General features: G+C 32.0%; 1 protein-coding gene across 15 annotated transcripts in view; it reads left to right on the top strand.

Moving 5' to 3' along the window:
• The window catches only part of LOC139491176 (uncharacterized), a 48770-nt gene that overhangs the window by 14574 nt on the left and 7835 nt on the right, over positions 1-26361 (top strand). For 5 of the 15 annotated variants that reach the window (XR_011656475.1, XM_071278614.1, XM_071278625.1 and 2 more), the window contains exon 2: positions 23369-23423. The gene's annotated coding sequence lies outside the window, so the exon portion shown is untranslated. Of the gene's footprint in view, positions 1-2110; positions 2247-8464; positions 8591-11464; positions 11559-14354; positions 14596-20605; positions 20836-23368; positions 23424-26361 lie in introns of those variants that run through there. The other 10 variants (XM_071278616.1, XM_071278621.1, XM_071278619.1 and 7 more) reach the window with 8 other exon arrangements.

The following is a 26361-nucleotide window of genomic DNA, read 5'->3' on the forward strand; positions in this document are numbered from 1 at the left end:
AATGGTATAACAAACATTCGAAACAGACAACATAAAATAGCTAAACAAGAAAAATAAAGCTATGTTTCACGTGCCTTTTATAGCTGACTAAACGGTATGGGGGTTTCTCAATGTTGAAGGCCATGTACGGTTGCCTTTAATTGGTTACATCTACTTCATTTGAACTTTAATGAGTGCCAAACACTTATTTCGGTCTAAATTAAGTTCAAATTAGGGTACAATGAGTGGCTATAGATTTTTTTCTTTTAAATTCGTTTTCGAAAAGTTTACGTAATTTGTTGTTACCCAAGTGATATTCTCGAATAATAAACATTCGACTGACATACTGCATGAGGTTGCACAGAAGTAGAAAATACGCTAATTAACATTCAGATTCAGTGCATGCAGAATAATGTTACGTCCGTGGAACTACATAACAAGCTGGTCTTATTTAAGTTGTCGTGAATGAAGGATGCCAACTAGTAGCAATATTGATTTTACAGAAACTGTTACAGTAAACAAATCTTGTTACGAAGATGTCATTAATCACACTGTCTGAAGAATATTCTTTCTGTTACTCAAATAACAAGTTCAAATCTATTTCTAACGCCATTTGCACCCTTTTCAGTCTGATAGATTGAATTTTAATTTATCGATTCTTTTTATAGAAGATTTAGTCATGGGATGAAACGTTTGCTTAGTAATACAATTAGATAGTTTTCTTTACAATATGAAAGAATATAATGAAGTTGAATAAGAAGCTTATTTGTACTTTACGATGGAGATGTATAATTTATCAGCCAACAGAACAGTTGTTGGTTCAATTACCTTCGTTTTGCTCAGAACAGATTGCAAAATCATAAAAAAAATGTAAGAACTAAGTATACAACAGAGTGCTTTTGTAGAGTTGACTATCCTTGGATGTCAATGTGCCAATGACACAACTCTCTCTCTCTCCAAGTCACAATTTGTAAAAGTAAACTATTATAGTTCAAAGTATGGTCTTCAACACGGAGCCTTTGCTCACACCGAACAGCAAGCATATTAGCCTATAGATAATTTGTAATTCGTTGATAATTTTAATTCGTGGTTGACAGGTATCACGACATCCACGAAAATTGGTTTCACACGAATTAAGATGAATCAAAAGTATTAAAATAAACGAGGCCATTTCCAACATTAGTTTGTATGAACACTGCACAGCACCCAACCAGACATCCCTATGTACATGTACAAATGATTTTGCAAGAAGCAATGGTCGAGCTCACTATATCACTTGATTGTTAATTATTTACAAAATATCACTTGATTGTTAATTATTTACAAAATATCACTTGATGTGTTGTAAAATCCCAATATTGACTGACGAGAGTAATCAGTTCTTAGTTTATTGAACTGTTTGCACCAGTCAACAGATGCAGACTTAATTAACTGATAGAGAACATCCATCGCGGTGGTTTACATAATCATAAACAGTTCGTCCTATGTAAAGGACAATGACCTTGCCATATTGATATTTTTGTTTAATATCACATATTGTTATGGACATAAAACATTTGCAAAGTGTGATTACAAGTGAATTCGAATATGCTTGCATGTAAAAGACAATGAATGTGTTATCGGTATAACGTCTTCATTCATAAAACCCAAGTTATATGAGGATAAGTGTTTTAGTTTCGCAAAAAAAACATAAATACATGTAATTCTCTATCGCTAAGATCAAAAGGTTTATGTTTAACTTATTGCAAGTGTATTTGAGGTGATGTGTTCTAATTGTTCGCAATTGCAATGTTGGTACTTTATTGATTTCACCTTACTTTCCCTTTCTATCTTCGAAAACTTGATGATTAGCAAATCGTTGTCACTATATAATACTTTCAATTAAGTTGTCTCTGTTATGGGATTATTTCAAGCCACAAGAGAAAAAGAGAAAGCAATAGATTTATACTGCAGTAAGTTTGCGTTATTTTAAAAAATGAATTAATAATTCAAATTGATGAAAATAAGGAAGACGTTTTCAAGTAAATAGGTCAAATATGCAATTTGATAATAAGTGAGCCAATAATTTATCATCCGAATAATTATGTAATTTCACAATTATAGCTGGTACATTATTATATTTCAAAGTTAAATCATGCCTCAAATTTTAAGTTTATTAGTTCGTTTATATTTCAAGCAAGAATTCATGTATATTTCTTTATCATATCATGTTCGTCGTTTATTTGTTAACTCTGAAGCATACAAGAAATTATTCATATTTCCTCAAGGTAAATAATAACTAACATTTATTTATTTATGAAATGAATTATAATTTTATCATAAATCTGGAATGCATTACGCTATATGTAAATGCATTAGAAAAGTAAAACGGTTTAATGATTATTTGTTTAAATTTATGTATCATGAAGGAAAGTGATGCCTCATAAATTTTACATTTTGAATGTAAAATATTCGAAAGTCGAAAGTAATATACACGTAGTTAAAAGGTGTTTTCCGGTGATCATTTTATTTTAATTAATTCTTAAAATGTTAATGTTGTTATTTTGATGTTTTTGTTGATTTTATGACAAGTAATAAACATCAGTTGAACAACAAAAGGTAAAAAGGTATACCATCCACACACATTACCTTAAGTTTTATACCAATATATATAATGAAAGTTGAGATTCTTTAATCAATTCTTATTCAAATGCATTACAGTACTACTTAAATCTGTTTTGGTTTTTAAGACTATTCAATATCGGTTTCAATTATTTTAGATTGAATAAAACCTTCAGTTACTCCCGTCACCAAATACAATATATTATCTACTATCAACCAAGCATCTATAATACTAAAATTACGAGGTCCAATTTGTTTTCAGCCGTCATCACGTAAAAACGACGAATCAAAGAATTCAACTTTATATATGACTAATATAGTACAAAGGTGTAGATTAAAAATTACACCACTCCAGACCCTTTTGTTTTCCACGTAATTAATATTGCCAATAATTAAGAAGTTCCGGGTCGAGTCCGATACCGATACCAATAGTATATTCACCTGTTACCTATTACCTTATCTGTACGTCCCGCATCTGACAGGTACACCACCAAACGGTGTATTCAGAATTAATATGCTATATACACGGGTCATAATCACAGGGTTGACACTACTAAATTGTCAAATTGTTACCTATTGTAGTATTTTAATCAGTAAGACTTTCTAAGATAGCAATACGAATACTAAAAATCTGTGACTAAAAATAAGGCGTATAGGTACAGTTTTCAATTTGTTAGCGGGCATGACGTAAAACAGCGAATTAAAGAATTCAACTTTATTTATAACTAATATAGGACAATGCTGTTGATTAAAAAATACTCCATTCCAGGACCTTTTATTTTCCAAATAATTAATATTACCAATAATTGATAAGTTCCAGTTCGACGGGTTCAAACAGAAAGATTTGAAAGAAATGAAAACTGTGTATCTTATAATCGGCATGACTTTATCAGATGACAATACTAATACTAAAATAAGGCTTGCGCATAGTTATATACTTTAATTCAGTCATGGACCCGCGATATCACGGGTGTGTTCTAGTAATAATAATAAGGGTGAAGGTTGGACCTATTAAAACGTGTAAACCATCTGCAATTGTTTGCACCTGTCCTAAGTCAGGAACTCATACCACATCTTCTTATATATATGAACAACAATGCCTGGAATCGCAATGATCGAATGAGACTTTTATTAACAGAGAAGGACAACTTGATATATCCGTTGGTTTTTCGTTTCAATTGCTTTGGATTGAGTTATGTCTGGGGTCCTTTAAATGCCTTCTATATAGTATGAATCTGCTCATTGTTAAAGTCCGTGCGGTGACTTATAGTTGCTTAATATATCTACTTCATTGTTTCTCTGGTGGATTGTTGTCTTGACAATCATATCTCATCTTTATTTTTTTTATATACAGAGACATGGAAACATTTTATAGTGCCTTAACAGAGGCAAAAGTATAGTTTTTTTAACATTTGTTTTTATATACAAACCCATTGCTTATCGAAATACCTATTTTTTATTATTATTATGCCAAATAGTTATATGAATATGTGTCAGGTTCATATACATTTGTAGTTAATTTCACAAAGGCAAAACGCATCAACGGTCAACTGGACTCCAAACGTTGCAACTTTTTTGTGCATTTAGGGTCCAGCGTATATTTACTATTCTCCACCTCAGAAATACAAAGCAGTACAAATTGTAATGCCGCTTATCTGTTACAGTAGTTGTTAATCAAATAGCATCCAACCATATAAAGAGTTGTTCGAGCTTCAATTCACAATAGATTTGAGTGGGAACATTTATCTTTTCTTTTTCAAATTGCACTTACACCATTTGGAATATTTATTCGTCTATAAATTATGCAATGAAATTATGTCAAAACAAATTTTCGAATATTTAGATTTTATCGCCTATTTTAAGTTTATTATTGCATTAAATATTTTGTGCATGACATCACATTTTATGTTGCATTACAGAAGTTATTTATACCTGCCCAAGGTAACACTTACCTTTGAAAGATGCATTAAATATATACATAAATTAAATGTGGAATGTAATACAACAAATGAAGTAGAACATTTTTATAGTGACAAATCTAATATAAGTAACATTCGCTTACTATGGTTAATAACTACAGTGTAACCTATGTGATCCGACACACTGGGGGACAAGAAAAAAATGTAAGATTAAGCAGGGGTCAGAGTATTCAGGTTTTTATTGCAAGGATAGGAATATTTTTGGACCACGAATATGTGTCGGTTTAAGCAGATTGTTGGAATACTCAGGTGTCGGATTAGGCAGGTTACACTATACTTGGCTGTATATTGACGTTACCTTCTTCTAAAGTGTATATTCATTTAGAATTTTAATGCAAATTAAGATCTGATTCTATTTTGATTTTAGTCTTGTATGTATTTCTTTCCTTATATGATAGTAATAAAAAACACTTTATACCGTTAAACATAAATTTGTACATGAAGTGATTTGAGCCTTTTTCCATGCAAACTTACGAGAGTCAAGTGTTATACTTTCACGTTAAAATGCTGCAATAATTCCAGTAATTTGTAATCTGTGTTGTCTTTTTCTCGTTAAAATTGATTATTTTATTTTGTTGATAATATAAAAGTCAATAAATTCCTCAGAAAATGTTATCCATCCAAATCGGCTTTTAAAAAAACCGCTTTTAATCAAAGGAAAACTTGAAATCTTCTAGATAAGTTTGAAATAATGTCTTGAACAAATGTAGGCACACATTTAATTGTCAAATTTTAAATTGGGCGACATCAAGATATCAACAACGAAAAAAAATCTGACTGTATTCTATAGTGTCATTTCAAGTCACCTAATCATAAGAATCGAGAAACTTGCAGACGCATTCTAAGACATATAAGTGACTTCAGTATGTATATTAATGAAATTTATCCTGCTGAACTTACTTTAAATAAAGCTAATACTAACAATGACCACTGCCCTTTCCTCGATCTTGATATCTATATCACTAACGGAAAGCTGAATACTAAAATTTATGATAAAAGGGATGATTTTTCATTTCCTATCGTTAATTATCCGTTTTTAGATGGTGACGTTCCCTTGTCACCATCTTACGGTGTTTATATATCTCAACTTGTACGATTCGGTCGTGTATGTAACAATGTTTTAGATTTTAACGAGAGAAATTTATGTATTACTGAAAAATTATTACACCAGGGTTTTCGATATCACAAACTAGTCAAAACATTTACTAAATTTTATCATCGGTATAAAGACATCATTCGTAAATATAGCTCAACATGCAGACTTCTTATACGTTCAGGTATTTCACATCCAATTTTTTATGGAAATATTTTGTATAAAGCACAAAGGTGTCAGTATTCACCTCAGAAACTTACAAAACCTTTGAATAGACTTATTAAGAAGGGATATAATTACGATACTGTTGTCAAGTCATTAAAGATTGCATATTTTGGCGTTAATATTGAGTCACTGATAAGGTCTTTGCGTCGGAACTAAACACATTTATTCTAAAAACAGTTGTTGGCATGACACGGGTTATGTTCTTCTCATATATGTTATGATGGTATGATACTAAACCCCTAACGGGAAGGATTGTGTCTGATGTTCATATGATGAAATCATAATCTTTCAGTCAGTTTAATTGAAGTCTGGAGCTGGCATGTCAGTTAACTGCTAGTAGTCTGTTGTTATTTATGTATTATTGTCATTTTGTTTATTTTCTTTGGTTACATCTTCTGACATCAGACTCGGACTTCTCTTGAACTGAATTTTAATGTGCGTATTGTTATGCGTTTACTTTTCTACATTGGTTAGACACATTCCCCATTTCCATTCTCAATTTTATTTTATTAGAGTGATCGATGATGATTACAAAAGCATTGTCAGGAGATATCGTCAACAAGACAGACTAATTTGGCAACCGGAAGTAATTCCAATACAAGATTCAATTATAATTCATCTTAGTAACTGTCTTGCATAATTCAATTTCAAGACATACTATTATACTAATATGTTATGGTGTTATATTTCCACCTTTATATCTTGAATATTATCTTACATTGTGTCTATTCTTACGTTTTCAATCAGGGTTTCAGTGAAAGAAAGTTGTTATTAAACCGCGGGTTCCTTAATGTAACATTGATATCCTTATTTTGATGACCATAATGGAATAATGTCACAAATGACCCCCGTTTGATGTTCCATTTGTCTGCGTTTCAATCCTTTTCTTCAGTCCCATTTCCTTTTTTATTACATCTTTTTATTATCATTACTACTTATGCCAACTATGGAACGGAAAGTGCTTACCCTTCCAGAGGACCTGCGTTAAATCATGAATTGGATGGTTTAGTGTTTCGAAATCTTAAGTCTTCTGTAAATTGGTTTCTGTACTGTGTGTTGTTTGTCTTTTCCATGGGATATTTTCTGTCTCCTTTTTCTGATTCTCCTGATATTTTCATTAAAAGCGTTAACTTCCAATATAAGTATTTTATAAGCATGGAATACATCTTTCTTAAATTTACTGTTTGATATATACATAGCGTAAGATGAATGTTTGATATATACATAGCGTAAGATGAATATTTATTAATTGAAACAAAAAACAATATTGAATTGAATTGTTATGTTCTCCGTTATAAATGAATATTACAATATAAGATCGAGATATTATCTAACTTTATTGTTATCAATTTCCTTAATGTCTAATAATTAAAAAAAAACTTTGATAAGAACAGTATTGATTCGATGAAAAAAAGCTGCAGTCTTTGTACAAAATGTAGCTATTAATCCTTCTGTCTGAACAGAAAATTGTTTATTTTAAGGAGAATCTTTTTCAATTATAAGGCGGAATTGTTAATAATTATCAGGCGGAATTGTTTTCTCTTTTATTATATTGATCTGACATCAGAGAAACGGATCCATGTAAAGAAAATACGATAACAATTTGTTGTAGATTATGTAGTGCAGAAGAATAAAATCATACGAACTAGGTTATATAAATTGATATATCATACAGTAAATCCCCAATAAATCAAGGAAATAAGTGATGCGGACATATATTTGTACTCTAGAATTGCAAGGCATCAAAGTGAAATATAACGAATTTAATGCGTACGAAGCACTTTTTTTCGGATTAACCTTAATCATTAATGCCCAAATCAACACATAACCAAGGATAAGTACCAAGGTTCACTTTTAATGATAGTTCTGCCCTAAGCAACACATTATCAGGTATAAAAACCAGCAAGGCCACTTTTCCTGATTTAACTTTATCAGTAACGCTCAAAGTAACACATTATCAAGGATAAGTCCACAGTAGACTTTTCCCAGTTATCTACAAGTAAAACATTACCAAGAATAAATACCAAAAAAGAGGCTTTTTCCAGATTTTCCTTTGTCAGTAACGCTCTAAGCAACACAATTACAAGAGTAAGTACCAAGGTGCACTGTTACCAGTTATACTCAAAGCAACACATTACCGACGATAAATAGCAAGGTGCACTTTTTAGTAACACTCACAGCAACACATTACCAAGGATTAATACCAACAAGGAGCACGTTTCAAGATTTACCTTAATCAGTAACGCCCAAAGTAACACATTATCAAGGTAAAATAGCGAGGTGCACTTTTTAGTAACACTCAACGCAACATATCACCAAGAAAATACACTGAAAAAGGCATTGAATAAGAGAATAAATACCGTAATAGGAACGTTACTTTTTTGTTTACATACATTATTGCATATGATTTTCCTATTTGAATTGGTTCACACTTGTCATTTTGAGCCCTTTTTATAGCTAGATGTTCAATGTGAGCCAAGACTCCGTGTTGAAGGCCATACCTTTACCTATAATGGTTTACTTTTTTTACATTGTGACTTGGATGGAGAGTTGTATCATTGGCACTCATATCACATTTCTATTTAAGTTTACAGTAAGATCACATCCTTATGATGTCAAAAGAATATTGAGCGTGAGAATTGGAGAGACAATATCCCCATGAATCAGAACTATCAAAGTTAAAGTGACATACAATTAACCTATATATTTTCATGTAAGTACAAAACCATTATGAAGTGCTTCACTTCACAGCTGGTAACCAGTAGATTTCCTTTAACTGCTTTAAATATTTGAAACAGTTTCGAATTTCATTGTATTTATAAGGATAAAAATACATTTTGTATCAGCCTATGCATCTACCGCCAACATTTTGATTAAGTCAGAATATACTGTTTTTATTTGTATGAATTCATATCATGTTTACCTAAAAGAAAGAATGAAACAACATTTAAAACATGAAGTTTTAATGTCTTTAAATACATTATAGATTGAGTAACGAATGATCGTTCGTCAATTTTGATAAACTATTTAATGAGCATACAAAAATATTTAAAAAGGGATAACTCTTTGCTAGATATTCAAAATATATCTTTGATATATCAGAAGTATTAATAGGAATACATTCTTTGGAGAATCTTCAAAATATATACATTCAAAGTACAAAAATATAAATAAATAGGTATGTATAAATAGTAGGATATCGATGTTCAATATGTATGTTGGCGTTTGTTTTTGTAGCAGTTCTATGTTTCTTAGATTTAAAATCTAAGAAAGATTTAAAATCTAAGAAACATTGAACTGCTACAAAAACAAACGCCAACATACATAGAAACGTACTTTGTGATAACAAGTGCAATATTCTTGATTAGGACAGGACATATTTAAAAAAAAATGGTGGATTAAACCTGATTTTATGGCAAGCCAAACCTCCCGCTTTATATATAAAAAAGAGGATGTGGTATGATTGCCAATGAGACAACTGTCCTCAAGAGACCAAAATGACACAGACATTAACAACTATAGGTCACCGTACGGTATGACGATTTTAAAAATAACGTTATTATGACACAGTTTCGTAGTTTTTCAAGAAAATCATCTTTCCTTTGAATTAGAACCACTCGTGTAAACTTATTTGTACATTATACTCGATCGCGTTCCTGTTCCTGAGACTTTTTATTGTAATCCACTTTTTTCACGTTTTTCTTCCATCATTTCTCTCAAACTCTCGTACAAACACATTATTCAAAGTAATTCATTTTGCAGTTTCATTTCTTTTTGTTCCAAAGTAATTCGCTTTATGTAAGAAGATGCTTTAATTAGATATTTAGACGATCCATCTTCTTACATGCAGCGTTAGTGCTTGCATAAGCTATTGAACACGTTTTTCAATATACAGATGTTTAAGATCTTTAAAAGTATAGAATGTGAGATATGGCAATTTTCCCCGTCTTGTTTTCACTCAGACGATCTAGAATAGCTTATGATCAAACCTTGTTGAATTTGAATGATACATTGAATCAAAGGAACACTTTAAGAAATTTTAAACAGCTTTGGTATATAAAACTACAAGAACAAAATATGTTTAAGGACTATACGCTTTTGATACATCTTTACAAATTTTAAAAGCGTTTATGAGTTCTATATGAAAGAAACTCCGACAGTACCCTAGAAAATGCAGATCAAAACTCATGAAGTTTATATTTCCGTATTGCTACCGCATTGACCTTGAATTTAAATGAGGGCTCGATTTATAAGTTTGAATAACCCGTCGGTATCTTCCTCTCTATCTCTTGCCTAACCGGTGCACCAAACCTACAACTGTCGACACCACTTTTTCTTGGTTTATAGACAACGTCAGTTATATCATCCCTATGTTTAAAATCGAGAATTAAAACACGGCATAAGCTGAATACATAACGAGTAGAGAAAACATAAGTATTGCGTTGCAATATGATTAGAGTCTTTTACTCTAATTAGAACAAGTTTCACCAAACGATCAGAATTAATTGGCAGTTGCGTGACATCAAACAATCATGCCATTTCCCATGCAATGATGCACATACCGTTACATTTTAATGCTAATAAAGTTCTAGAATTGATTTTTCTTTACTAGCTGTCAAAAAGTAAAATAGAGCGAGTGATCAATTCACCAAAAGATCATGGAAATATCAAAAACACTGAATTCTATTGCGATGTTGATATCGTCTTGTCACAATTTAATCCAATATCGATCGTTACATCAGAGAGTGACATGAATTATATGTAATTTGTAATAGTACGTTCTTTAAGTTGACGTATGTTTTGGACTATCTCAGTACCATTTTACGTGTAAGTATACATAGCCTTGTCAAAGTTTATTGAAATGTATGGATCTTTTACTTGACTTCAGAATTCTACTTTTATATTATCGATCGCCTATACATATTATGACAGCTGATGCTTACATTTAGTCATTAACCCTCATCGCGATATATTTAAAAATAAAATGTCGTATGCTTGCTTATGAGACAACTCACCACAAGAGACCTATACAGCCTTTTTTGCTGACAACTACACACCACGACCAATGAAATGATAACTAAATCTGTATACATTTCCTTTCATAAATGAATGCTGTAAATATATGATTGATTGAATGAGTGACAAATGCTTAAGATATAGATATCATGAAAATTTTGTAGAAAAAAATCTAAACAGTAACACAAACGTCTAACAGATATAATATAACTTTGAATAAAAATTGATTCTCAAATAAACTATAGCCCTTAATCATTAAATTTTTCGACAATTTCTACATTTCTACGTATGAAACCTCATTTAAAGCTGAGAAAAAATTATCCGTTTCGTTTCCTTTTGATTCAATGACAAACAACTTTAAATTCACAGAATAACTTACTCAGCTCGATAGACAAAACCTGTTTCGTTAAGAGCACTTAACACTAAAAGGATCAAAACGTATATCCTTTACATGTTTAACGACGATTGTATAATTACCATCTTAATGTACTTTTGTTCATGTGTAGATGTACAAAATGCTTGATTTTTTTAATTGCGTCATTTTGTTAATTACAAAGAGGATAAAAATCAACAGAATGTAAATGCTAGTTACAACTCTTTTGGTAAACATTTATGATATATTATTCTTTACAAAATTAGATTGAAATTAATGCGTTTTTGGTAAGGTATAAAGTTGGAACTTCATCAAAGTAAATCTGCATATTACTTGTTATTGAGAAATTAACATTACATCAACAAATGTTGACTATAGATATGAGTAGATGTCGTATGAGTGCCAATGAGACAACTCTCTATCACAATTTATAAAAGTAAACCGTTAAAGGTCAAGGTACGGTCTTCAACACAGAGCTATGGCTTACACCGAACAGCAATTGTTTTCAAAATTGAAAATGGTTCTTCTTTTTACATTTGTTCATTTGATCTAATTGTAAGAGTGTTATGGTGCACATGCATTACAACTATTGAGAAACACGTTGACTGTTATAGATTCAGTTTATAATAGTTCTTCTTTCTAATTTTATAACTGAATCTGTAATGTTTCTGTCATTTGCAACTAAAAACGAATTAAGATTGCAGAAAGCACGCGGAAGAAATCTGCCGAATGCGTAACAGAAGATGATTTGCATGTCATTGAAACATGTTCTTTCTCTTTTATCGTTAGTCTGTAGACTCAGTTTGGCCATTTGTCCTTCACATTTGACTTACTAAGCCATTATCAATAATTATTTCGATCTGTGAGAACAAAAATACTCAGTAAAGGACACATAAAGTATGTAAAGGCAGATGTGTAGTCCTTATTTTTCTAGGAAGGACAACTCGTATATTGCTTTTAGATGCCCTTCATATTTAGCTTTTTCCTTTCCTTTGCATTGAGCAGATGGGGAAAATGGGTGCGTACAAATGTCATTTTTTTATGTGTTTGATTTTTATTTTGTCTTAGGGGTCATCCATAATTGTCAACCATTTTCCAAAGTGTACAAAACGTACACTTTTTCAGATCCCCCACCCTCCCTCAAAAGTGTACATCAACCATTTTCAGATTTCAAGAGAAGGATCAGTCATTCTTAATAAAAAGAAGATCCTGTCTATTATCTTTTAGTTTAATATAGAAATTTGCATTGAAAAAGAACTAAAACATATCTGACTGTTTTATTTGATGACATCTATCTGTGATGCTTGTGTTTTGTCAGAATAAAGAGTACAAAGATTAGTGTTTCCCCTATCACACAGTGGGAATGGTAACTCCAATAAAAAGGGCACCTAGAGCATGCAAAAGATTAACAAAAGGGCACATAAATTATGCTAAGAATCAAAGAAAGGGAAATGCATGGTTATATTGCATTGGTAAAGTATGGACTGACAGTTGTTGATGGAATCACAGCTCAAGACAGCAATCAATAAAAGTGTAATGTGAGTTTTTAAATTTCCCGCCTGTATTTCTATTTAAAAGGTCCCAGTAAATATGCCATTCATGGCACTATTATCGTTTATGTATATATACTGTAACGTGTACATATATTGGATATATTTTAAGTTAAGGTTAAACTTCATATGGGGGTGCTCCTAATTAAAGGAGGCTTATACGAAGAAAAATAAGTTTACTTCCGGTTTACTGGTTTACTATTTTGGAATGCATTACAAGGAAATTAATCGAAAGACCAGTTTAAAATCTTTTCACAAAATGGCGTCTTGTCAAAATCAAAACATTCAAAGAATTTAGTGTTTCCATTAATTTTGTTTATTAAACGGAGTAAAACGATAACGATCTATAATAAAGCAAGTGAAATTGAAAATTGGGGGTACTGAGAAATGCTTGCAAACTTTTTGTTTAAATAATTTTACTAGTTCACATTTTTGAAAGATTTAGTTTTCATATGATTTGATCTTTTAATCGTTCAATCCCGATTGAGTAGAATTATGATATCGAAATCAATATCATCAAGTGAAAATAATAAAGAAGAAATAAGAAGAGAAACACACTCAAGCCAATTTTCGATTTTATAAATCGACTTTCCCTACGGAAACGATATAAATTCCGGAAATAAAAAAAAAAAGCGTACGGTAAAAATGTTGATTTTTGAACCCCCTCCCCCCAAGTGTATGTTTTGTACACTTTGGAAAATGGTTGACAATTATGGATGACCCCTTATACAGTCATGCTTATGAATGTTGTTTGACGAAGTGTTTAAAGCAAACTACAAATTTTTTTTCATAAAAACTTATAAGTAGAACATAATATATTTATAAGTTTCTGAATATATTTTTCGTTTTACTCTGAATTTAACCACTCGTGATCAAAGATAGTCTACTGATTTTATGCATGTTAGGTATAAGTGATTAGAAGTGCAAAATTATCAAACATGAATATCGTTTTTCATGTCTGCATTGTTTAAGTATAAAGACATTAATCTAGGCGTCATACGGCATTTTAATCGTTTTATCACAAGGCATAGAATAAAAAACCAAGAAAGCATCATAAGGAATTTCAAAAGACAAACATTCCGGCTAGAAATGTTATTGCATTGAATCATTTGTCGAAAATAGCTCATGTGAATACTGGTTGAAGCGGCCCGGGTAAAGCTTTTAAAAATTAGAAAGACAAAGACATGAATATCGACAATAAACTATTACATATTTTTATTAAGGGACCAGCTGAAGCCCGATTCCGGATGCGGGATTGTCTCGCTGTGTTGAAGATCCATTAGTGGCATTCACCTGTTTTTTTATGCTCTTTGGTCAGGTTATTGTCTCTTTGACATATTCCACATTCCCATTCTCAATGTTATCGAACAAAATTCATTTGCATGGCACAAAATATTTGAAAACAGGAACATGAAAAGGCAGAACTGACATTGGGTGTCTCGGGAGGGTAAAACATAACAAAATATCACGTGATAGTTGAAACAGATATTATTCTTAGTATTGTACATGTCCTTTGAATTACGATAATTAATTATAATAATACAAACTGAATTGGCTCTCACAACAACAACTTCCGATATAACAATTGAGAAACTTAAAGAGTCATGGGGCGTAGAAAAATTGTTATATGGTCACTGATATAATCCATACTTAAATAACAACTATGTTATCCGTTGAAGTGGTTAAATACGAAGTACAAACATTGTTTTAAAAAGTTCATATCGTCTGATAGTATACAAACATAGAAATACAGCTGGCGGACTGAGTTTGCAATAGTAGGTATGTTCTTTGTTTCATTTTACAAAATTAACTATTGTTTGAAACGTGGCTATCCAAGTTTGAAGAGTTCGCTAAAAAATTTTTTTTTTTTTTTTTATATATTTTTTCTATAATTTGATATATGTTTTAGGAACAGAATTTTAATTTATTAACTACTACATATAGTATGTTCCATATATAAACTATAACATGCGTCTCGGTGTGCCTTTATTAAAACAAAAACTTTCTTCCATGTCATTTCATGACATTACTTTTTTTAAATAGTTCATGCAGTTTCTATCATGCATACCAACCTTGAATACAATTATAGTAGTTGTATCAAGTAAGCAAGATTTTGTAAAATTTTGAAATTTGTTCTTAATACGGTTTACTTTTGAGCTTAATTAAAGAAATCAAGAGTTGTGTTTAGTTGTCTTGAATTTATGACATCTCGACCCAATTTAAACACTCACTTAATATTACAACTTGTATCCTTTATCAATCTCGCACCACTCAATAAAAAGGAATATACAAAACTCGAAGACATGTGTTTAATCATTAGATTGTCCTCTTCTCTTAGTAAATTCCTCCTTTCTCGGTGCTCCCATGTCACACGTACACAGAACTTGACTCGCACCACTCGAATAAAAAAAATACAACTTTTGCTCATTCACCTCTTTCACTCTCTCACAACTGTCTTTCGCGTTCTGGTCCCTCACTCACTTGTTGCACTTTTATGATAATATCTTTCTATCCCTTCCCACTCTCTTCTGTCTCACTCACGAATACCTTTCTTAGTGTCGCTATTTTACTGATAAATAACACTCTCTTTCAATGCTTTCTATCGTTCTCACACTGCTCTCTGTCGCACATTACTCCTTTCTGTGTTTCTGCTTCTCTCTCTTTCTTGTGCTCACACTTTCTCTGCTCCCTCTCACTCACACTCTCACATCTGCTCCCTCTCACTCACACTCTGTCTCTCACACTCTCTCTCTCTCTTTCACTCTCTCACACTTTCAATCTCTCACACACACTCTCTCTCTCTCTATCTCTCTCTATCTCACTCTTACTCATACGCCCACTCTCACTGTCTCACGCTCTCTCTCCTACTCACCCTCTCTCACTCTCACTCTCTCTCTCTCGCACTCTCACTGTCTCTCACTCACTGTCTCTCACACTCAGAGATAGAGACAGAAAGTAGGAGTGAGAGAGAAAGAAAGTATGAGTGAGAGAGAAAGAAAGTAAGAGAGTGAGAAAAGAAAGAGAGAGAGAGAGAAAAGAGTAGTAGAGACAGAGAAAGTAGAAAAAGAAAGTGAAAAAGTAGGAGAGTAGAACGTAGCAGAGAGAGAATATTACTTTTCCAAAATAAATTCTTCTTGACTCCTGGCCCAAAAGAAAATGCACTATTAGAATAGTGATAGGTTAGGGCAGTATGGGTTCTACTCCGTCAAGGCTATGAATGAACACAGTCCATCGGTGAGGACACTACTGCCTACCAGTATCTTGGAAAGGTTGGTACCCTGACCTTCAGTTACCTTCATTAGGTCAGGGTACAAATTAAGTTTTTAATTATAGAGAATTTTTATTTCAATGGAAATAATGTACAAAGTGGTATTTGAAAAATTTATTTCTTGCACTTAAACTTTTGTTTTAAGACATCTTTATTAGTTTGCTTTCATTTTATATTGATTATTGATCTTTCTATAGAATTTATTATTTTAATTGATTTTAAAACACTTAAATTTTGAATATTTTGAAATATTAGAAATTGCCATGTTCAGGGGTAATAACTTTGAGGGTTTAATATATGTAACCCAAATGAAAAATATATGTTCCCCTGCAGCATAAATTTCATATTTTATTTCAGGGATTTACTTTATTCATTTCCTTATGTAACTTGGTTACTGTTAACACGTCGTCTATATAATTATTCACATATCAATTTAACCAAACCAACTTAGACAAAGATATAATGCCACCACTGCATGTATGCATTGTTTCAAAAATTTAATTTGTTGAAGTATAAATTGAAAGGGTCTATAAGACACATTTGATGTATCCGCCAATTAAGGTTTTAGATTCTGCTATTGGTTAAGTATTGGATGAAAATCAATATCTTGTTTAAATACACATTATCAATGTGTCATACCTAACCCTGTTTAATATTAAATTATTAAAGTTTCATTTGTATGAGGAGTAAGACGGACAAACTTTGTGATCTTTAATGATGGGCACTCATATCTAATAAATTTAAGACCATCATCTTCCTAAACATAAACATTAACATTAATTTCATTTCCATCTGGTTTTTCAATATTTTTTAATTTTTTATTCCCTTATTTTTATTTTTATTTGTGATAAATTATTTCAAACAAAATTTCATGACATTTCTAATGAGAAATAAGATCATTAATTTCCAACAATTGTGCAGAGTCAAACACATGAACTGTATAATGGCATTGGAAAAGTTGTGAATAAAACATATTTTAAGTAATTCCCATATCATATATAAAAGCCAAATTTCCATATACTAAGTTACAAAAATGCATTATTGATGTCCTGTTTATTGCATGCATAATACAACGATATCATCTAAAGATAAAGGGTATACAAGCATAGTAAGAGGAGCATTCAAACAGTGTCTAATATGAAGTTTTATGCTGTTTTAATATTCTTGTAACAAGTTCCAGCAAATAAATAAACATCACGCTTCCCTTGTCACTTTGCTACATGGTGAGCCGTAAGCAGCATTTCAAATCACTTCCTACTCCAAGGAAAGTTGTCGAAGCGATTGCGTTTGGAACGCCATAGCTGTATTGTGTGGCATGTGCTATTGTTTGCTGTGGATATTTCACTAATATCATGGTTCTTTCGTATTATACGATGGTGCTTTTTTTATCATATATGTGATGGTGCTTCTTTATTATATGATGGTGCTTTTCTATTATGTGATGATGCTTTTTTATTATATGATGGGGCTTATTTATTATATGGTGATTAAACATGTTTTGTAAGATCTCAACCGTCCCCTATACATGTAGCAATGTAGAGCCTATTCAATAATTAAGTATTTGAAATTTACGAACTTTGAAAGTACATGTATTATCATTGATTAATCCATGAATCCCATAACCATACAATTCCTACTGTATCTCATTGCTTTTAAGTACTTGATAACTTTAACAAAACGAGAATAATAATGAAAAACCGCGGGCAAAACATAATATAATGTTAGAGATACATAATCATAATAATGTAATTTATGTAAGAGATAGTGATCTTCACCTTCACGGCTTTGTAGTGCTAATGCATAACAACAGTTCATACTTGATTTACTAATAATTACATCAGATGTATGTTTCATTATAATACTTTATTCTGATTGGCTAATTGCACATTACGTGTTATTCCCTCAGCAATTGCATCACTCAATAAAACTTATCATCCATGATAACACGTGGTCCCACAATAAAGTGCACAGGTGAATTAAACAAAAAATAATATAAAATTCGTGTTTTCATGATCAAAGCTAAAAAATGTAATTATAAGTATTGAATGCTTCTTTTTGTAACTTCATAGGGTTTTAAAAGCGTTGACCGTGCGTACATTTTTAGAATGAAGCGCTTCCGCGCTTCATACAAAATGTACTTCGGTCAACGCTTTTACACCCCAATGAATTTACAAAAAGAAGCATTCAATTCTTAAATTAACATGACTAAATACAATTTTACATTAAATCTTTTACATTTAACACACCTGCGGTGCCGATATTACATTACATTTAACACACCTGCGGTGCCGATATTACATTTAACACACCTGCGGTGCCGATATTACATTACATTTAACACACCTGCGCAGTGCCGATATTACATTTGGCATGAGATTGATTAACACACATATTCCCTTTTATGTTTTGTAAAAAGGTGCAACGTAAAACATACGTGTTATCAAGTTGTACACAAGAGTCTGGAAGGGGGTCCTTCGTGTTTTCTTTCTTTAGACCGTTGTTTTATGATCGTTATATTTTGCCTATTTACTTTGTATATCTCAAAATTCCCAACAGGGTTAAATGTAATAAGAAAAATGATATTAATTTTGAGATATATTTAAGTAATTCGTTGATTTTTAATATAAACGTGGCCCTATTTTGTATTCACATATATGCACTAAGTAATATGTTAGGGCAAAAAGCCAAAATTGACAAACAACAAACTGTGATTAAAACTTTAAAATTGAATACTCGTAAAAGGGAAATATATCTGTTTATATTGAAAGCAATGTGACATTATTATTGCTAATATCGGGAAATCTCTTTAGTTTGATTGGGACCGTTAGAACGTTGCGTAAAAAATAAAATTAAGAATGGAAATAGGGAATGTGTCAAAGAGACAACAACCCGACTAAAAAGCAGACAACCACCGAAGTCCACCAATGGCAGGGCCGTAACTACCTATGAACTGCCTCCCCTGAAATTTCTACACCAAATTTTTTTTTTGAAGTAATAAAATGAAATATGTACACGAAAAACTTGAATTTATATTATAAACAACACAAGTTTCAGTTTTAACAGTGTTATCAAGATACGTGATATATCTGTCCTTTTCCGGAATTTTGATAGAAAGTTAACCGTTTCAGTATAGCTTTATTTATTTTTTCGTGTGGCCGTCTGTCTGTTATTCAGTATATATTCGTACGAGAACACATATGAAACTTTGCTGTCGACAATTTTGAATAAAACTTAACTATTCACATTCATTTAGGGGCTCAATTAAGCAGAGGAAGTTCCCTTCGTATTGTGAATCTTTTATGATATCGGAAATTCGTTACCGGCTGAATCAGCTGTTGGATCGTGTTTTTTTTAACGTCTCCCGATCGCACGAGGACATTATGGTCAATGCCTTAGTAGTTAAACACTCCCATTCGTTGTAGCAGGGACTTTCTATACTAAGTATATACTTAGAATAGAAAGTCCCTGGTTGTAGTTATATACATGTCTGTTCAGCTTACAACGATATTGAAATTCAAGGTCCTCGATAAAAAGAAAATATCTTGCGTTCTATGATCTTGCTTTATATGTTTTTTTAAAACTTACCAGTTTAATTTCTAACAAAATTATTTTTAAATACAGATAATAATTGTTTGCATAAAAATTGCTTCTAGGATCCAGCAATACTAATGTGTTTCTTAAAGTAAGGAAATCGAAGGAAACGGGTTCTTTTTAGACATTTTACTGAGAGAAAAAAATCGGCGGTCACCATGTATTTACTGTTAATAATTATAGGTCAAATTACGGCCATCAAGACGGAGCCTTGGCTCACCCCGAACTGCAATATCAGGCTCAGACAGCTTGTTTTGCATAAAAATTGCTTCCAGGTTCAAACAATACTGATGTTTCTAAAAGTAAGGAAATCGAAGGAATACGGGTTATTTTTAGCCATTATACAGAGAAAAAAAATCGCGGGGGGCGTTGGGGGAGGGGCACCTCTCTTGGGGGCCCGTCAATCGGGGGCACCCAAACCCCTGCCTCCCCTGAATTCGAACCCTAGTTACGGCCCTGAATGGGTCTTCAACGCAGCGAGACAATCCCACTGTGCACACCAGGAGTCGTGCATCAAGAGAATGTAACTAACAAATATACCACAGAAAAGGGATTATAACGACCAATAAACACTATCTGCAGATGCATGCTTACAAAACTTTGATCTTTAACAACATCGTGGGCAGCAACTTGTCAATCGTCTTACTATATGTAAATACCGGTACATTTGAAAGGTACATTTATATAATTAACACTAAAAGCCATTCTAAATTAACTACCCCATAAAGGATGCCCATGACATGTTCGGCTGTGCAGGGAAGAACGATGTTTTAATCTAGCAAATTATACTTATCCATGTCTATATATATCGATATAATGACTATTGAACATATTGTTAATGCATTCAATTGACAACAAATACACATTACAAGCTGTCAGTATATATCATAAGTACATTTCATCAATATATGAATAAATATGACTAACAATATCCTATTTCATTTCTTATACTTCGGTTATTTTATATAAACTTCCTATATGAACAATATAATGAAATACGACTTTGCGTTGTTTTTTTTTTACATCACGGCGCACGTGAATGCGCAAATTCTTGGTAATAATATTTTGTGAAATTGGTCATTCATCAACTGTAATTGGACTTTTGAAAGAAGGATGGTCATGTAATGTTTTATTTTGTATTTGTTACATTTGTTCATCAGGTTAGTGGTTTTGAAAATCTATTTCCTTACTTTTACAGCAAAATGCATTGAGTGTGTGGGTAAAGTCTAGTCCTACAGACAGATAAATCGGTTATCTGTTGGACTAGTCTTCTCTTAAAGGAGATGTATTATACCTAACCCAATACTGACTTCACGGTTCAGCAAGCAAGCAAGTTTGTCAAAGATATTACCTTTACCTACACACTCAATGCAATTTGCTGCAATGATTGCAATATATTTTAAGAATCGTCCTGAACGTGCATGAAATATTAGCCACTGGACGTTCAGCAATTCACAATCAATCAATATGGTTAAAGATGTAAAACTATCTGAGAACTCGAAGAGACAATGCACTTTTCAATATAATGTAATTTTCGTGTAGAGAGAAATTTGTAGCGTAAATTTAAACACACTACCAATAATTATATCATACTTTGCTAGTTGTTATATTGAGACATATACAATGAGCAAACATATGAAGTTTTACTATCGCAATTTAGAAAAGCAATGAACCTTGTGTAACCCGGTAATATGTGTAAACTGAACGGCGTAACTATTTTTTTTTTTTTTTTTTTTTTGTGTGTGTTAGTTTTTTGGGCGATGTAAGGATATATGTGGGCATGGACATATACGCTATTGCGACAATAAACAAAGGATATTTTAAAGCTAACATAAGAGTCTTCATCAGTAGATATGACTGTTGACTTGAACAATATTTCAAGATTTGAATTGTCCCGAGCCTATAAAAGTTGTGAATCAAGGCTTGGAGGTATGATAGAAGCCATTATTTGGCCCCTCAAAATAGTAGAAAAATTACTTTGCACTTATTTCAAAAGTTTAAAAACGTAAGGCCTATATGGAAGACTGAATTAAAAAATAATTATATCTCCGTGTGAGGGATGTAATTTTGTTGATTCATGATGCCTAAATATTTAAGAGTTTGGTCATAAACTGTGATTCATAACAGTACAAACATAAGTCTGCTACTAAAGGGGCGCAATTAGTGCCCATTTGAATACATACAATCTATCGATAAACTTTGAGGCCTAAAACATTTATTTATTATACCATCTCCTTTTCGGAAACAATATGTGATCCGCCATTATCCCCAAATTCTCGAGATGATGAATAAACATTAATGGCATACAACACCAACTAACGAGATTCGCAACCTGACATGAGGATATGAACATATGTAGGGTTAAATTTTATCTTCTCAACCCTCCCTCTGTTTAAAATATGTTTTAGTTGAACAATCACATGTATTGTTTTGAATTATAACAATGAGTACATGTATTTTTTTATACTTATATTTTTGTTGACATTGACCTATTGTTAAATGTAAACAGGATCTCTTTACATGCACATTTCCTATGACACATTTGATATTAAAAAAAAACCAACACATTTACATAGTACATAGTCTTTTAATCGGCAATTGAAAGGGCGGATACAATTGAATGTTAATGTGACCACAAAATTATGAAAAACAGAGAGAAAAGTATTTTTTTTTAACTTTTGTTCTGCTTTATCATTGACATAGAATTGATAAACCAAAGAAAATATATCATCTATTGCATAATACAACAAGATACGAACATCACGTATTGGGGATCTTCCTTTTTTTAGGAAAAACTTTTTTGAATTTTGATTCTCAATGCTCTTCAACTTCGTACAATATTTGGCCTTTTTAACTTTTTTGAATTCGAGCGTCACTGATGAGTCTTTTGTAGACGAAACGCGCGTCTGGCGTATATACAAAATTTGGTCCTGGTATCTATGATGAGTTTATTTACAACCACTGGGTCGATGCCACTGCTGGTGGAGATTTATTTCCCCGAGGGTACATCACAAGCCCAGTAGTCAGCACTTTTTGTGTTGACATGAATTGTTATTGATATGGTTATATTTATAAATTTACTGTTTACAAATTTTTGAATTTTTTGAAATACTAAGGCTTTTCTACCTCAGGCATATATTACCTTAGCTGTATTTGGCAAACTTTTAGGAATTTTGGTTCTCAATGCTCTTCAACTTCGTACTTTATTTTGCCTTTTTAACTTTTTTGGATTCGAGCGTCACTGAAGAGTCTTTTGTCACACGAAACGCGCGTCTGGCGTATATACAAAATTTGGTCCTGGTATCTATGATGAGTTTATTTATACCTTCAAGGTTGTGGCTGATAAACACGATTTGGTCAACCAGCTATATGAGATAATCAGGATCACTTCACGTCATATTCCATACACAAAAATTGGTGTATTTTTACAAAAAAAAACATTGTCTATTGTAGGTTTTAAAATTCTCTTTCTAGATGTTTTTGAATGAGCTGGAAATAGCTCTAGATTCATGAGTACATTTTCAAACATCTACCGACAATATCATCGCACTTCAACTTTTGACCGTTTTAGATTACATATGATACCTACGTTTTTAATAAGACCATGTTATTGCATCAAGTTAATGAAAAATAGATTTATCACAATTTTTGACTGCAAATAAAAAGAATATAATTTACATGTTTATATTTCAGAAAAAATAGGAGTTCGACAAATATACATGTAGCACAAGAAAGCCCTGAATAATAGGTATGTATGCGCAGGTTCATTATTTCGAATTATATTCAATGGCACTTGGACATTTATTTAGACCCTTCAATTTCTTCAAACACATTAAAAACCAAATTATAATTTCACTTTTGCGTAAAAGAACATTCAATTTCTATAATCAAACACAATCCAACATTAGATTGAGGATGCCTCGGCGTTTCAAATTTTGTCAAGGTCGTTCAATGTGCTGATGATTTGTTTTTACGTAAATTTCTTCTGTGGATTTTGCGTAAAAAGAATTCCGTTTTTGTTTTGCTGTCTTGCTGTAGTAGCTGCCTTTCTTTAGTAGCTTTTGTCATGTTGGATGGTCATAGATATAATCATTCTCGACCCTCTATCTTGACTACTAATAACGTTGGTCTATGGACAATGCCTAACTAGTAAGGATTTTGGAACGTATTTAATCATCTCAACTAACTGTATAATATCAGATTATTACATGGCATTTTTCATATCGCATGTATTATCAGCCCTAGGTTCAATATCAGCCCAAGAGCCGCATGGCTCGAGGGCTGATATTGACCGAGGGCTGATAATACATGCGATATGAAAAATGACATGTTATGATCTTTTTATCATATGCTTCAACAATGGAGAAAAATAACAGATTCATATATTGATCCTTTTACGTGGTTCCTAAATAGAAGTTCAAAGATTGAAAAGTTCACGGACGTCGGACCCAAATTTAGTACATTCGATATCAAATCTTTCTACCATATGCCTCAACAGAGGAGAAAACATTTTTAATATGGACGACTCGACAAACCAAAAAAGAAAACAACAATATACATAATGAACACTGTTTGAAAAAGTCAACCTTTCAAAGTAACTTTCTAAATTATGTTTGACACTTATAAAGAATGCATTTATTTAATAATTTGTTTGTTTGTTTGTTTTTTTTGTTTTTTTTGTTGTTTTTTTATTATTATTTTACACAATATACTTTTCAGTATCTAAATAATTGTTTTGTACACTATTTCGTAATGTTTTTCACTGAAAACGTAGCATTGAGGTGTATTTTCCGGAATTTGCCGAGTATCACCGGAATGCCATGTAATAACGTTACGGAAAGGCATGTGATAACAAATGAAGCATGTGATAAACTTTTCATATCAGCCCGCTAAGCACCAATTCGAAAAATATGGAATTAACGTTAATTTAATGCTATTATCATACAGTAAAAATCATATGTTATTTAGTCTAAGTATATGATAATGCACATTATCTACTTTATTTTTTATTGGTTCATGTATATATGGTTTACTAAGGTTTATTATGATATGTAAATTTTCGAATGAGCAATCTACAAAAGTATAACTCAAATGGGTAAATCTACAAACATGTATGTTCTCGTTCCGTATTTTCATGTTTTTACGGATTGTAAATAATTTATTAAAATGTATAGTTTTGCAATTGGATAGGTATAAATGTACTCAGAAATTTGAACACGGAAATACTTGTTTTTAGAACTTTCACCACTTGATTACATATTTTACATTTTTAAACAGTTTCATTTCCTTCTTTCGTCGAAAGTTTTTATAATGCGCAAGAAGGAAAACGGATTTTAATCAAGTGGATAGATCATGTTTTTCCTAAAATGACTTAAATAAGATTGGAGCGTGATATCATATTCTGATTTATAGTCATTTAAAGCTTATTACTTGTTCGTGCATACTTGATCAGTTTAAGAAAAAAACTTAGTGCCAAACCTTCGGCAGGAAAACTGACAATCCTTGTCAATTAAGATATGTACATATGTACTTAGACAACTTGGCCATCGAGGCTTCTATTTTAAGTGTACTAGTTAATGTTCGGATATAAACTGCAAAATTCTACTATGTTCAACAATTGAGTTTGCAGTTATTCCATTCTTTTCAATAAATATATGATAGCCCTTCAGTTTTTTGTTTTGTTACACTCAAATATTGTCTAATAAACACCTAAACATAAGACTGTTCATATCCAGACTAACAACACAGATAGTGTCCAAACAGTGCTGATTTGTACCTTAGTGAATCTGTTTGGCATTTAACTTGGAAACAGACACCTTCTTAATGATATTATGTCTGACTTTTAGATCGATACCACTGAAAAAAGCTAGTTTTGTATTATAAATCGTATCACTGGTGGGAGTTCAATGTCGAATTTAATTAGCTTCCGTACATAAATCAATCTCATAGACAACAAGTACATCTTCCAGCAACGTCGCAGGTGTTATTTAAATGTCATAAGTCTCATAGGTACATATTCAGCTTAACTTAAAGCGTTGGCATAGACATTTTTTGTGTGAAGGTCAACTCGAAAGTTTGATGAAATTTGTTATCTTTGATTGGACTACTCCTTTTTGGTAGTAACCACTTGCGAATGACTGTATGTTTCTTATACTAGGGTATTGCGACAAACACTATGATATTGGTCTGTTATCGAACGATAGGTCAACACAGAAACGGAACAATTGTGCATTCTCCAGTTCGTCAGATACCACTTGGTTATACTGTCCTTCTCTATGTTTTGGCATTGTCCTATTCGATTGCGTACTTTTACAATCATTTAAGTTGTGGACTTGTTTATTTTCTTTATGTCTTTTTATTGGCTCTTTATCACCTTATCTCTCGATCTGTTTCATAGGTATGTTACCGCTACCTTGGCAATATTACTAAAAATTGCACTTGTACTATAGTTATATTGAAGGACAATACATGACAATAATAGAAAAACTCTAAGACTAACGAAGTGCTGACACATAACATGTACTTTTCCCGGGCGTTACAACCTCTGAAGCTACACTTGAACAAAAAATAAAAAGTACACATACACTTTTAAAATGCAACAAGAATTGTATTATACTCCCGGATTAAACTTTTAGTCCATTGTTATTTGGTTAACCAGCTACTTTTGCATAGGTACTATTTCTGTA

The sequence above is a fragment of the Mytilus edulis genome, chromosome 10 (assembly GCF_963676685.1).
Source record: "Mytilus edulis chromosome 10, xbMytEdul2.2, whole genome shotgun sequence".
NCBI lineage: Eukaryota > Metazoa > Mollusca > Bivalvia > Mytilida > Mytilidae > Mytilus > Mytilus edulis.